At 47.6% G+C, this 12,633-nt stretch overlaps 1 long non-coding RNA gene across 1 annotated transcript; it reads left to right on the forward strand.

Moving 5' to 3' along the window:
* Positions 6,785 to 12,231, forward strand: LOC108638464. Its single transcript, XR_001919823.1, has 3 exons — positions 6,785 to 7,487; positions 7,821 to 7,961; positions 11,334 to 12,231. It is a non-coding gene; the product is annotated as an uncharacterized LOC108638464 (long non-coding RNA).

Consider the following 12,633-nt stretch of genomic DNA (forward strand, 5'->3'; position numbering starts at 1 on the left):
TTCCAGGAAGTAGTTTTAAAATGATAGGGCAAGTCCTTCCTCCCTTTTTATCCTTCTGCTGCTAGAATGTCAATATGATGGCTGGAGCTGAAGCAGTCACCTTGGGCCATGAGATAATCCTAGGAATGAAAGCTGCACGTAGGTGAGCCTGGGAGGGGTGGAGCCAGAGCCTCAATATGCTGCAGCCTCCTTAGCAGACCTTCCTTCTCACACATGGAGGAACTGGTGTCTTGTTTAAGTCACTGTTGTTTTGGGATATCTTTCACTCACAGCTGAAGACAGTCCTAGCTGCTATACCGCTCTCAGAGGTTTTAGAGTGAATTATATTTCTTTTCTTTTTTTTGCATTGGTTGATGTTTAATGTTAAACCAATTGTGCATTCCCGGAATTAACCCAAATTAGCAGTGACATATTATTCTTTTTATATATAGATGGACTGGCTGATATTCTGTTTAGGGCTTTTTTGTTTGTTTGTTTCACTTTACAATATTGTATTGGTTTTGCCATACATCAACATGAATCCACCACGGGTGTACACGTGTTCCCCATCCTGAACCCCCCTCCCTCCTCCCTCCCCGTACCATCCCTCTGGGTCATCCCAGTGCACCAGCCCCAAGCATCCTGTATCCTACATCGAACCTGGACTGGCAATTCATTTCTTATATGATATTATACATGTTTCAATGCCATTCTCTCAAATCATCCCACCCTCTCCCTCTCCCAGAGTCCAAAAGACTGTTCTATACATCTGTGTCTCTTTTTCTGTCTCACATACAGGGTTATCATTACCATCTTTCTAAATTCCATATATATGCGTTAGTATACTATATTGGTGTTTTTCTTTCTGGCTTACTTCACTCTGTATAATAGGCTCCAGTTTCATCCACCTCATTAGAACTGATTCAAATATATTCTTTTTTAATGGCTGAGTAATACTCCATTGTGTATATGTACCACAGCTTGAATTACATTTCTCATGAAAAAAATCAGCCAGTGATTACAAGTGATCTCACTGCACAGGAGCACCCTAGCTAAGCTCAGGCAGTTTACTTAGGGATGACCCTGGTCTTGTCAGGGACGAGGCCTCCTACATGTGGCCATGTTACCATGACTGCGGTGACAATGGTGTGTGTCTGTGACTTGGTCAGTCACTCAGTCGTGTCCAACTCCCTGTGACCCCATGGACTGCAGCACCCCAGGCTTCCCTGTCTTTCACTATCTCCCAAAGTTTGCTCAAACTCTTGTCTGTGGAGTTGATGATGCCATCCAATTATCTTGTCCTCTGTCATCTGCTTCTCCTCCTGCCCTCAATCTTTGTCAACATCAGGGTCTATTCCAATGAGTTGGCTCTTCGCATCAGGTGGCCAATGTATTGGAGCTTCAGCTTCAGCATCAGTCCTTCCAATGAATATTCAAGACTGATTTCCTTTAGGATTGACTGGTTTGATCTCCTTGCAGTCCAAGGGACTCTCAAGAGTATCCAGCACCACAGTTCAAAAGCATCAATTCTTTGGCGCTCAGCCTTCTTTATGGTCCAACTCTGGGACTTACAGGCGCACAAGAGAAGGAAACCAGCTCAGGTGTCCAGGGGCAGACGGAGCACCCTTTTACTCTCCTCCCCTCTCCAACCCCCTGGAAACGGCAACTGAGCACCATCCCAAGCAGACCCGAGGGATGGGTGAGGGGCACAGATGAGTAACGGTGGGCTCCTGCCTGACATACTTTCAGAAAATAAAGACAGGCATGACTGTATAGATTTGTAAGCCAAGGTAGAGGAGACTGCAGCTCAGCCCATGTGCAGGAGGCAGCCTGGGTAGAGGTGCTAGGCTCCCCACCACCTGGGGAGGCTGCAAGCTCAGTTTGCAATTGATGAACAGGACTGTCTGGGGGCTTTCCTGCAGGGAAGGGGAATGATGGTGGAGGGACAGACCACAGAGCCTCAGGGTGAGCACTCCGCTTGCTTGGAAGCTCCACCAGAAGGCTGGCATTATCCGGTTTGGGCTTGTAAGTGACCCTGGGGTATCACTGGCCAGGTCTCAGGGGTGAAAAGGCCCAGCCCCCTCCACTGAAGGCTGTGATGAGTCACTCTTTGGACGGAGCCAGAGCCAGCCTTCCCAGGAAGGGGTGAGGCCTGCTGAGGAAACAGCCCTAGACCACAGGGGAAGCCTTGCTGGCTGTCCAAACACCTCAGTCTCGGATGTGCAAACTGGCAACTGAGAGAAATAGTCACCACAAAAGAGAAGGACCCAGATTAACCAAGTAAGAGCCATCCTAGGAAGGCAGATAATAAAGGCGATGAGCAGAACTTAGAAATCATGGTTAATATCTCAGAGATGTTTGAGGAGGTACTGCATTCACAAAACAAGAACAGGTAGCCAGAAAAAGGAAAAGTCAAGGAACAAGAAAAAGTTCAGAGAGATTAAAAATGTAATTGTCATACAAAAAATCAGGAAAAGGACTGGAAAACAGAGTCAAGAAAACTTCCCAGACTAGGGCAAAAAGATGAAAAATATGAGAGACAGTTAAGAGTTGTGTGGTGTCAGTCCAGGATGTCCAAAATATGTCTAATAGCAGTTCAGAAACTAATAGGATTCAGCTTAAGCAGTGCTTAGGGAGAAATTTATAGCTTTAAATGCCTACATTAAGAGAGGGATTTCCCTGGTGGTACAGTGGTTAAGATTCTGTGCTTCCAATGCAGGAGGCACAGGTTCTATCCCTGGTTGGAGAATTAGATCCCACATGCCATGAGGCCAAAAAAAAAAGAAAGAGGGAAAAACCTCCAAATCAATAATCTAACATCTAATCTTCCAGCTAAAAACACTGGGGGAAGAAAGGAGCGAAATAAATCTTAACAGGGCAGAAGGAAAAATAATAATAAAGATTACAACAGAAATTAGTGAAACAGAGAATCTAAAAATAATAGAAAATTCAGGGAAACCAAAAGCTGGTTCTTTGAAAAGTTCAACAAAATTGACAAACCTTTAACTAGATTGACTGAAAAAAACAGAGAGAAGATTTAAATTACTAGAATCAGAAAGGAAAGAGAGGACATTACTACCAACTTTATGGAAATAAAAAGGGTCATAAAGGAACACTATGAACAGCTCTATGTCAGCAAGTTAGAAAACTTAGATGAAATCAACCAACTCCTAGAAAGATACTAGTTACCAAAACTGACATAAAAAGAAATAGATGGGGCTTCCCTGAGGGCTCAGTGGTTAAGAATCTGCCTGTCAATGCAGGGTACACAGGTTCAATCACTGGTCTGGGAAGATCTCACATTCCTCAGGGCAACTAAGGTGCGCACAGCGACTGACCCTGTGCTCTAGAGCCCGTGCTCTGAAACAAGGAAAGACACCATAATGAGAAGCCCCAGCACAGCAACAAACAGTAGTCCTGGCTTGCCGCAACTAGAGAAAAGCCCTCCCAGCAACGAAGACCTAGCACAGCCAAAAAATAAAGAAAGAAAATTATTAAAAACTCATTTGCCAAAATCCAACATCCCTTCATGATAAAAATTACTCACAAAGCTAAGAAACAGAAGGAAATATCCTCCACCCAATAAAGGCATCTGTGAATCACCCACAGGTAGCATCGTACTTGGTGAAAGACTGGACCCTTCCTCCTCAGATCAGGACCAAGACTGCTTTTGCCACGTTTATTCAAAGTGTGCTGGAGACTAAGCTGTGTAGCTGTCCTCACTGGACATAAGAATGCCTGGTCAACCATAAAACCATTTCAGGAAGTGCTTCCTGGGAATGCCAGGGGCAGAAATCCAGGGAAGGGGGACCAGAAATCCAGGGAGGGAGGAGGGACTGCTGGGATGTGTCTGGCTGGTGTTGAACGCTTATAGTTTTTTGTTTGTTTTGAGGTTATTTTTTGGCCATGTAGCATGTGGGATCTTAGTTAGCCAACCAGAGATAGAATCTGTGCCCCCTGCAGTGAAAGCCTTTAGTCTTAATCACTGGATCACCAGGGAAGTCCCTGAGCACTTATTTTTAAAGCATTTTTCTGGATGTTATATTATATTCACAATAAAGAGGAAAAATAGGAGAGAGATGAGAGCAATTGTGAACCCAGCACTTCCATGCCATGTTATTGGAGGCAGATGTGGAGTTGAGACTTTTTTCCCTGGTTCATGGTCATATTTGAAGACCTCTTCCCCACCCTGACCCCCTCATCATCCCCCGGGAGAGGGGACCCTCCTGAACATTGTTCCTACATCGCTGCCGCCCAGGCAGACACAGCCTCCGACCCAAACAAGACGTTCTGTGCTAGCCAGCCAACCATGCCCAGCTGTCCTCCTTAGACATACGTCTTCCTGCCTCTTCTCAGGCAAAGTCATCCTATTTTTTGTTTGTTTGTTTCTAATTTTTTTCCTTGGTTTTTAAAATTGAAAAAAATTTTTTTGCAAGTTCATCTTAATTGGATGTTAGGTAGTCTGGATTTTACCAGATTGGAGGCTTGATATTTTTGTATTTTGAGAAATATTCTTGAGGTTTTTATTCTAAGATGCAACTAAGTTACTCAGAAACTTTTTGATCTTTTTTGGTCTTGCTTTTGTGATTTGTCAGGTGAGTTTGGAGCTGAGCTCAGTCTAGACGGGCGAGTCTGGTTTAACCCTGAGCACCCACCCACTCCTGCTACTAAGTGAATCTGTTACTTGGTGAATGTGAGGTTCCAGTCTGGCTGGTGGAGGTGGAGCCCCATGTGAACACCCAGCACTGGTCTCTTCTTACAGTGCTCTTCACAGGCATGTGCGAGTGCCCCCACGGAGCACTCTGTACACCCCCACGGCTCTGTCTCAGCAGCAGTCCCCTTGAGGTCCTCTGTCCTGAAAACTCTAGCTATCTTTATCTCCTTGGATGTCCAGCTCCATCTTCTGAATTTGGGGAGCCCTCTCCATTCATCCAGGAGGCCTCTTGTGTGCTCTGCAGCCCATAAACCTCTCGGGCAGTGAGTGGGGCCACCACGGAGCTCACTCATCCGTTTCCCATCTCCCAGGGACCACTGTCCTTCCTTGACCAATGTCCTGCTGTTCACGAGCTTGTCTGGTTGTGTTGGTAGTTTCGGGAGGGAGGGTAAATCTGGCCCCTGCAGCTCCATCCTGGGTGCACCCATGGCGGGTGGGCTGTACCACGGGTGGAACAGGAGACAAGGTTCTGAGCACAGGGCAGGCAGGGGTCTCAGAATTTCTCTCTGCTGCCTTTTTTCACAGGCAGGAGTTGGAGAGGGAGGAGGCCTGAGGAGACAAGAGAGTACAGGGGAGAGAGGAGAGCCAGAGCATCAGGGGACCCTGCATGATGTCAGTAGCACAGAGGCCCAGAAGCCCCTTGACCAGAGGGCCAGGCGAGCCCCAGCACAGCTCTGGCATTCAGGCTGTGGTCCATGCCTAGGTGGGGTGACCAGTCCTCGCTTTTGATCGCCAGGGAAACGTGATTCCGTGGGTCTACCCCACTGAGATTCCCCTCTATAACCCTTCTTTCAAAGTCACCCCTCTTCTCAGGCCCCAATGCTGGATCAATCCATCCAAGGCCAGCCTCTCGGCCTTGGTCCTGCCGGCCTCTCTAGTTCACAAGCCTGAGAACAGTCGTTTGTTTGGGTAAAGCCAGAATCCCTCAACAATTCTCTGTCCTGAAATTCTCAAGAAGAACTTGTTTTTTTTAAACTTGAGCCTCTGCCTGGAAAATCTGAGTGACTTCAGCAACGAAACCCTCGACAGCAGTGCGTGCATGCATGCTAAGTCACTTCAGTTGTGTCCAGCTCTTTGTGATCCCATGGAGTGTGGCCTGCCAGGCTCCTCTGTCCCTGGGATTCTCCAGGCTAGGATACTGAAGTGGGCAACCATTCCCTTCTCTGGGGGAATCTTCCCTACCCAGGGATCAAACTCGGGTTTCTTATGGCTCCTGCAGGTAGGTTCTTTACCACTAGGGAAGCCCCCAGCATCAGTAGGATATTCAAATGAACCATACAGACCACTGGCCCCCACCTTTCTATGAACTTCATCAGGACGTGCAGGGCTGTCTGTGCTGAGGCAGAAGACTGGCCCACAGGGAAGTTCAGCCTCTGCTGGTGGTAGCCTGGCTTCTTGTCCTAGTGCTTCCACAACATGGGACAGGGCCCAGCCCCTATTCTCCCTGGACAGATGTGTCTGGCTGTTGGTCTCCTTAGACCACATGGCAGGCCCAGCGACCCCACGCTAGGCCGAGACTGCCTCCCTCTTGGGGTCTCCCTTGGCCTGAGCATACTGCAGGGCCTGGGAATGCCGGCCTTCCATCCTCCTTCCTTCGCTGACCTCCAGAGGACGAAGACAAGCATCCAGGCTCCTTTGCCAATGGTGGCTGCCCCATGTTCACTGGGGCTGTGACAGCCCAGTGCCCTGGTTAGCACTGGCCTCTGTGGGTGAGTGTGCTTGGTTTCTCCCTGCTGGTGGGTATGCTTGGATTCTAGAGTCCTTGAGGGCCCCAGGGATCATCAACTAAGATACACCCACACTGGACGCTCAGCCTGAGAGGTCTTCCCAAGCCCTCAGTCTGGACGCAGGCTGGCCTGGCTGGAGGAGGGCCGACGCTGATCGTCATCTTTGGCCCTGAGCCAGTCCCTCAGGGATGCAGCCACCCCAGCTGCTCCTACGCAATCCATGGGGGGTGCTGTTCACCATGATCTGTGTCTCAGCTGCCCTCCACCCTGCAGGGTTCCCAGGCCCCAGACAGCTAGGAGACACAGCTCCTCACCTTTCTCTTTTGAGTACCTGCTGCATGCAGGGAAGATGGAATGAGGCCCAATGAGTCCTACTGCAGGAAATTATGCCTGTCAGAGGATGGAAGGCCAGTATCCTCCTGACGGCTGGTACTGGAGCCTGGGGTACTGCGCATCGGCTCATTGCCTTGCAGCTTTGATCTTGTCCCAGCTGGCATCTTGATCATCCCCATTCCACAGATGGAGAAGGAGGCTCGGAGGGTTTGTCCACTTGCTCAGACTCACACAGCCAGACAGGTGGCGGCCGACACGGTAAAATGCCAGATCAGTCCCAGCAAGAGACAGGCAGGGAGGGTACACAGAGGAGGTGGCCTTGACCTAGGCTCCGGGGATGGGCTTGCGGACGGAGAACAGAGAGGAAGGGCAGAGAACAAAGGGCATAGACGGATCAGGGTGCTGGCCATCCACTGAGCCTGGCCCTGGGGTATGTGGCAGGGGCAGGACGGGCTCAGGTCTGGGTACCCCGCCCCCCCCACAACCCCAGGTCGCAGGGGTGTGGAAGGTATTCTGCTAGGTAGTGACTCCCTTCATAGGGCTAGACCTGCTGGGGCCTGAAGCTGGTTATGAAGAGAAACCTAAAACAGGTTTGTGGGTGAGTCAGTAGCTGGGAGCGCACAAAGAAACAGGCCTCTTGGAGGTCTTCCCTCAGCATCTGCGGACCGGGTGGCCGCCCACGCCTGCTTGCTGGATGGCCAGGACCACAGTGACCCAAGGACCAGCGGGAGCAGGTTTGCTGTGCTGCAGGGTGCCTTCCTGCGGGATCTGGCCTCACTGTTTTGTCTACAGTACTGGAGGGGGTGGGGGAAGGGATGCTGGCCCAGGCTACAGCTGAGACCTTGTTCCCAACCACAGACGGGGCGGGTTGGTTGGAAAATATTCCTTTCCTGAGACATAGAAGCTCAGCCTCTTTGAATCACTCGGAAGCTCAGCCTCTTTGAATCACTCGGCCACTTCCTTCCTGTGTGTGTCTTACGCACACTGGCTGGGGGACCGGGCGGGTTCAGGGTGTGTTGTTGTTGCTTGTTTTTAAGTTTATGTCTACCGTCTTGTTCCTTTTCAAGTTGCACGCGAGAGGGGTGGGGTTCGTCCTAAGAAGCCTTTGTCACTGAAGCGGATGTCGGAGATGACTTGGGTTTTCTCTGCAAGTGAAAAACCTCTGCTTGTGAGAATGAACAGGAAGGAGGGTCTCCTTAGGGCCACAGGTAAGGACCTTCACAGGTGACATCATGCTTAGTCTCAAATCAGCCTCAAGATGCAGGTAAGACAGGTAAAGAATGTGAGGACCAGGGAAGCTGTGGTCACATCTTGGAGCCACTGTTTCCTGCATCTTAAGTCCAAGTTGTTCCTGGACATCCATGGGCCATGTCAACATTCCCTCCAGTGTCTGTGCCACCGGGCACCCAGTCGTCCCCCACCCCTCGGCCCCACTCTGCTAAATGTGTCTGCTAATGGTTTCCTGAGATCAAGGGAACTTTGGCTTGCTAGTGTTCCTTTCTCTTTAGGTAAACAGAATACAAAGGGGTTTCTCCGACATCCTTGGCTGTGACTCACAGGAGATGACAAAATTCACATGGCAACCCCATATACACACACACACACAATTGTACACATGTATATATGCATGTGTGTATAAACATGTATACATGTGTAGACAAATGTTTATCTATAACAGACAATTTTCACAAGAAACACTGGCTGTATGTGCCCCGCACTCAGCCTCTCTGTGATACATGCACATTTTCTGTATAGTTGCACACACACAAACATAAATGTGAATCTACAACTGATGTAAAATTTAGGAAACATCAACTCACCCTGTGTGTGATACACTTGATGTGTGATCCACCCCATTTCCTGCCAGCTGTCTCCTACTGAACTGTGTCCATACATTAGAAATCACAGTTGATGTGTCGATGGTTAGCAAGCACTGAAAGGGAAGTGGTTGTGTTGGTGGGCCTCATAGTCCCGCACCCGGTCCCCTGGCACTTGCACTCCATGCAGTCAGGGATACCTCCTTGCCAACGCTTGCTGTAATTTGATTTTTATTCTAGTTGGATCTAGTCTAGTGAGTGTGAACTAGTATCAGTTGTGGATTTGATTTGTACTTCCCTGTCAGTTAATGATGTTGAACATCTTATGACTTCTTTGTTGAAATATCTATTCAGATCCTTTGCCCATTTTTAATTGGGTTATTTGCATTTTTGTTGTTGAGATGTCATGGTTCTTTGTATATTCTGAATGCAAATTCCTTATCAGATACACGATCTGCAGTTTTTTCCCTCCCATTCTGTGGGTTGTCTTACTTTTGTTGCCTTTGCTTTTGATGCTGTATCTAGTCTAACCCAAGCTAAAGAAGATTTATTTCTGTTTCCTTCTAAGAGTTTATAGCCTTAGGTATTTCATTTGGATTTATGTTTCACTTGGAGTTAATTTTTATATACCATGTGACACCTCAACAACTGATAGAGTCATTTCCTAGGAAGGTTGATAAGAAGTCTAGGGGGCCCCAAGGAAAGAGGGGTCTGGAATTCTCAAGGAGGAAGAAAGGACAAACCTTTTTTCCTCTACATTCTTTAGGATTATATAACAAAAATGTATCCTGCTTGAGGACAGTCTCTGGATTAAACCTTCTGGCTAATTCCTGTTATCTTAAAATGTAAATTATGGGAGTAGGCCTGGTCTTTACAAGGATTATATAACAATGTATCCTGCTTGAGGACAGTCTCTGGATTAAACCTTCTGGCTAATTCTGTTATCTTAAAATGTAAATTATGGGAGTAGGTCTGGTGAGGTCTTTACAACCTCCAGACATTCTTTGGATTCATTGGAGAGCATATAACTCCATTGCTAACACTAGCAAGAGGGTACTCTTCTACCCTCTTCTAATGTCTATGTCAGAAGCTTTCTCTATCTCCTGTATACTTTAACAAAACTTTATTACACAAAAGCTCTGAGCAATCAAGCCTCATCTCTGGCCCTGGATTGAATTCTTCTCCTCCAGAGGCCAAGAATCCTGGCGTCTTTCAACAACAACCTTTCACAACCAAAGGGACTTCAACTGATTGGGTGAGGCCCATCTGTTTTCCAGAGGATAATCTGCTTTACTCAAAGTGTACTGATTCAAATGTTAATCACATCTAAACAATATATTCACATATATATCCATATATACATATGTGTGTATGTGTGTCCTTAGTTGCTCAGTCATGTCCAACTCTTTGCGACCCTTTGGACTGTAGCCTGCTGGGCTCCTCTATCCATGGGATTCTCCAGGTAAGAATACTGGAATGAGTTGCCATGCCCTTTTCCAGGGGATCTTCACAACCCAGGGATCGAATCGTGTCTGCTGTGTCTGTTGCATTGCAGGTAGATTCTTTACCCATTGAGCCACCAGGGAAGTCTATATATACACACACACACACACACACACACATATATATATATATATCAAGCCCCCATACATATATATATGCTGCTGCTGCTAAGTTGCTTCAGTCATGTCCGACTCTGTGCAACCCCATAGACGGCAGCCCACCAGGCTTCCCCATCCCTGGGATTCCCTAGGCAAGAATACTGGAGTGGGTTGCCATTTCCTTCTCCAATGCATGAAAGTGAAAAGTCAAAGTGAAGTCGCTCAGTCATGTCCGACTCCTAGCGACCCCATGGACTGCAGCCCACCAGGCTCTCTGTCCATGGGATTTGCCAGGCAAGAGTACTGGAGTGGGTTGCCATTGCCTTCTCTGTGTGATTTGCAAAGGGACTCAAAACAGTGAAGGCAAGTGACAAAGGAGGGCTTGTGACCAAAGAAACAAGCTCATCAAGAAGCACAATTTCAGGCTAGGGCTGTCCACTCACACAGTGGGCTGTGTCTGCTGCTGGAAAGCAGGATTCTGCTTCATTTTCTTAATGATTTTTTTGTTTGATGTGGACCATTTTAGAAGTTTTTGTTGAACTTGTTGCAATATTGCTTTTGCATGTGGGACTTTAGTTCCCTGACCAGGGATCGAACCTGCACTCCATGCATTGAAAGGTGAAGTCTTTTTAAATTTTATTTATTTATTTATTTTTGGCTACACTCAGTCTTCATTGCTCTTCAGGCTTTTCTCTAGTTGCAGCAAGGAGGGGCTACTCTCTAGTTGTAGTGCATGGGCTTCTCTTGTTGTGGAGCACAGGCTCTAGAGCACAGGCTCTGTAGTTGTGGCACACAAGTTTAGTTGCTCTGCTGCATATGGGATCTTTCTGTACCAGGGATTCAACCCATATTCCCTGAATGGCAGGCGAATTCTTTACCACTGAGCCACCAGGGACGCCCAGAAGGCAGTCTTAACCAATGAACCCCCAGGGAGTTCCCAGAATTCTGCTTTTGATGTTGTATTTGATATGCACACAGTTAGCTCGCATGGGTGGAGAAGTTCTCATCGGGCATCTTCATCCGGGCTCACACCAGCCAGGACACCCAAACAACACACACACTCTGCAGATGGGCGGATGCTGCCTTGGAGTGTGGGTGACCAGACCCCAGTTCCCTGCCTCACTGTTCTCTTTTCCTAAATCTGGTTTCCACCCCTTTTCAGATTGCTTTCCACGTCCTTCTATCATGCATGTGTAAAGTCTATTCACAACTTTATCAAAACATCTCTTTTGGGAAAAGTGAGCTTGGGAAGAAAGTGTGAACATTGAGTCCTGTTTTTCCAAAAGACTCTCCATCTGCACCCCCACTGGACGCAGAGTCATTTTCACGAGCTGCTTGGGAATTTCCTGTTTATTTACCCGGACTTCCAGACAAACCGGGACTCCAGCCCCGCCTCCCCCCACTGCAGTCAACTTGGCGCAAGGAGATGTCTGGGCCGGGGAGCTAAGAGTGACTCACCTCAAACCTTCCCACCCCAGCGGCCCCTGCCCACCGTGGACTGCAGCAGATGGAGGCTCCGGGCACCTGGAATCAGAGGGAAACCCCCACAGGACACCTTCCAGCAAGAAAGAGGAGACAACTAGATCTCAGCCTGGAACAGAGCAGGCCTGTCGCCCCTCTTTCCTCCCTGCCGCAGAATTAGGGGGTGGCTGTGGAGGAAGAACTGTACCCCCCTTTCAATGGCTAAGTCAGAGGTCTCTCTTGGTAACAGTCACATCGCACTTGAAAACATGTGGGTTATTTTCAAATATCTTTTGATATTAATTTCTAATATAATTTCACCGTGATAAGAGAACAGACTGTATGATTTCATCACCTTTAGACCAGGAAATTTTTGCACCTTGTTTTACGCCCCTGGATATGTTCTAGTGTCTCCTGATTTATAGTCTATGGGAACTTGAATAGAATTTGTATCCTGCTGTTGTGTGAAAATTGTATAGATCTTTACTATATTGAATTGGTTCATGGTGCTTTTCAGATCTAACTATATACTTCTACTTCTCTGTCTTTTCTTTCTATTAATTTTTTGTGAGTCTGATATTGAAACTCCAGTTAAAAATCTTGATTTATTTACTTAAAAAATAATTGTAATATGTAGTGGAACTATATGTGACTTTGCTCTGTATTTTCCAAGTTTCCTGTAAATGTTATCATACTTTCATAATTTAAAAAAGAAGAAAAAAGAAACGTGCCCCTGAGATGGGCATAATGTGTACACAGGAGATCCCCAGAGAGACCAGAGACACCTCCCTGGGCAGACATGCTAGCAGGCATGGACATGCACATGTGCACACACATGCGCACGCACACACACACACACAGAGGCACTCATTCCCCTCAGCCAAGGCCTCCTGTACACTCACTTCCTTTTCCTTCCATGAAGGCCACATCACAGCCAAGCTTGTGGCTGCCCTGCCAGGCCTGACATTGGGAGTCTTTTCTCTCGGAGGCTTGCAGGCAAG

Source organism: Capra hircus, chromosome 21 (assembly GCF_001704415.2).
Source record: "Capra hircus breed San Clemente chromosome 21, ASM170441v1, whole genome shotgun sequence".
In the NCBI taxonomy this organism is placed as follows: domain Eukaryota; kingdom Metazoa; phylum Chordata; class Mammalia; order Artiodactyla; family Bovidae; genus Capra; species Capra hircus.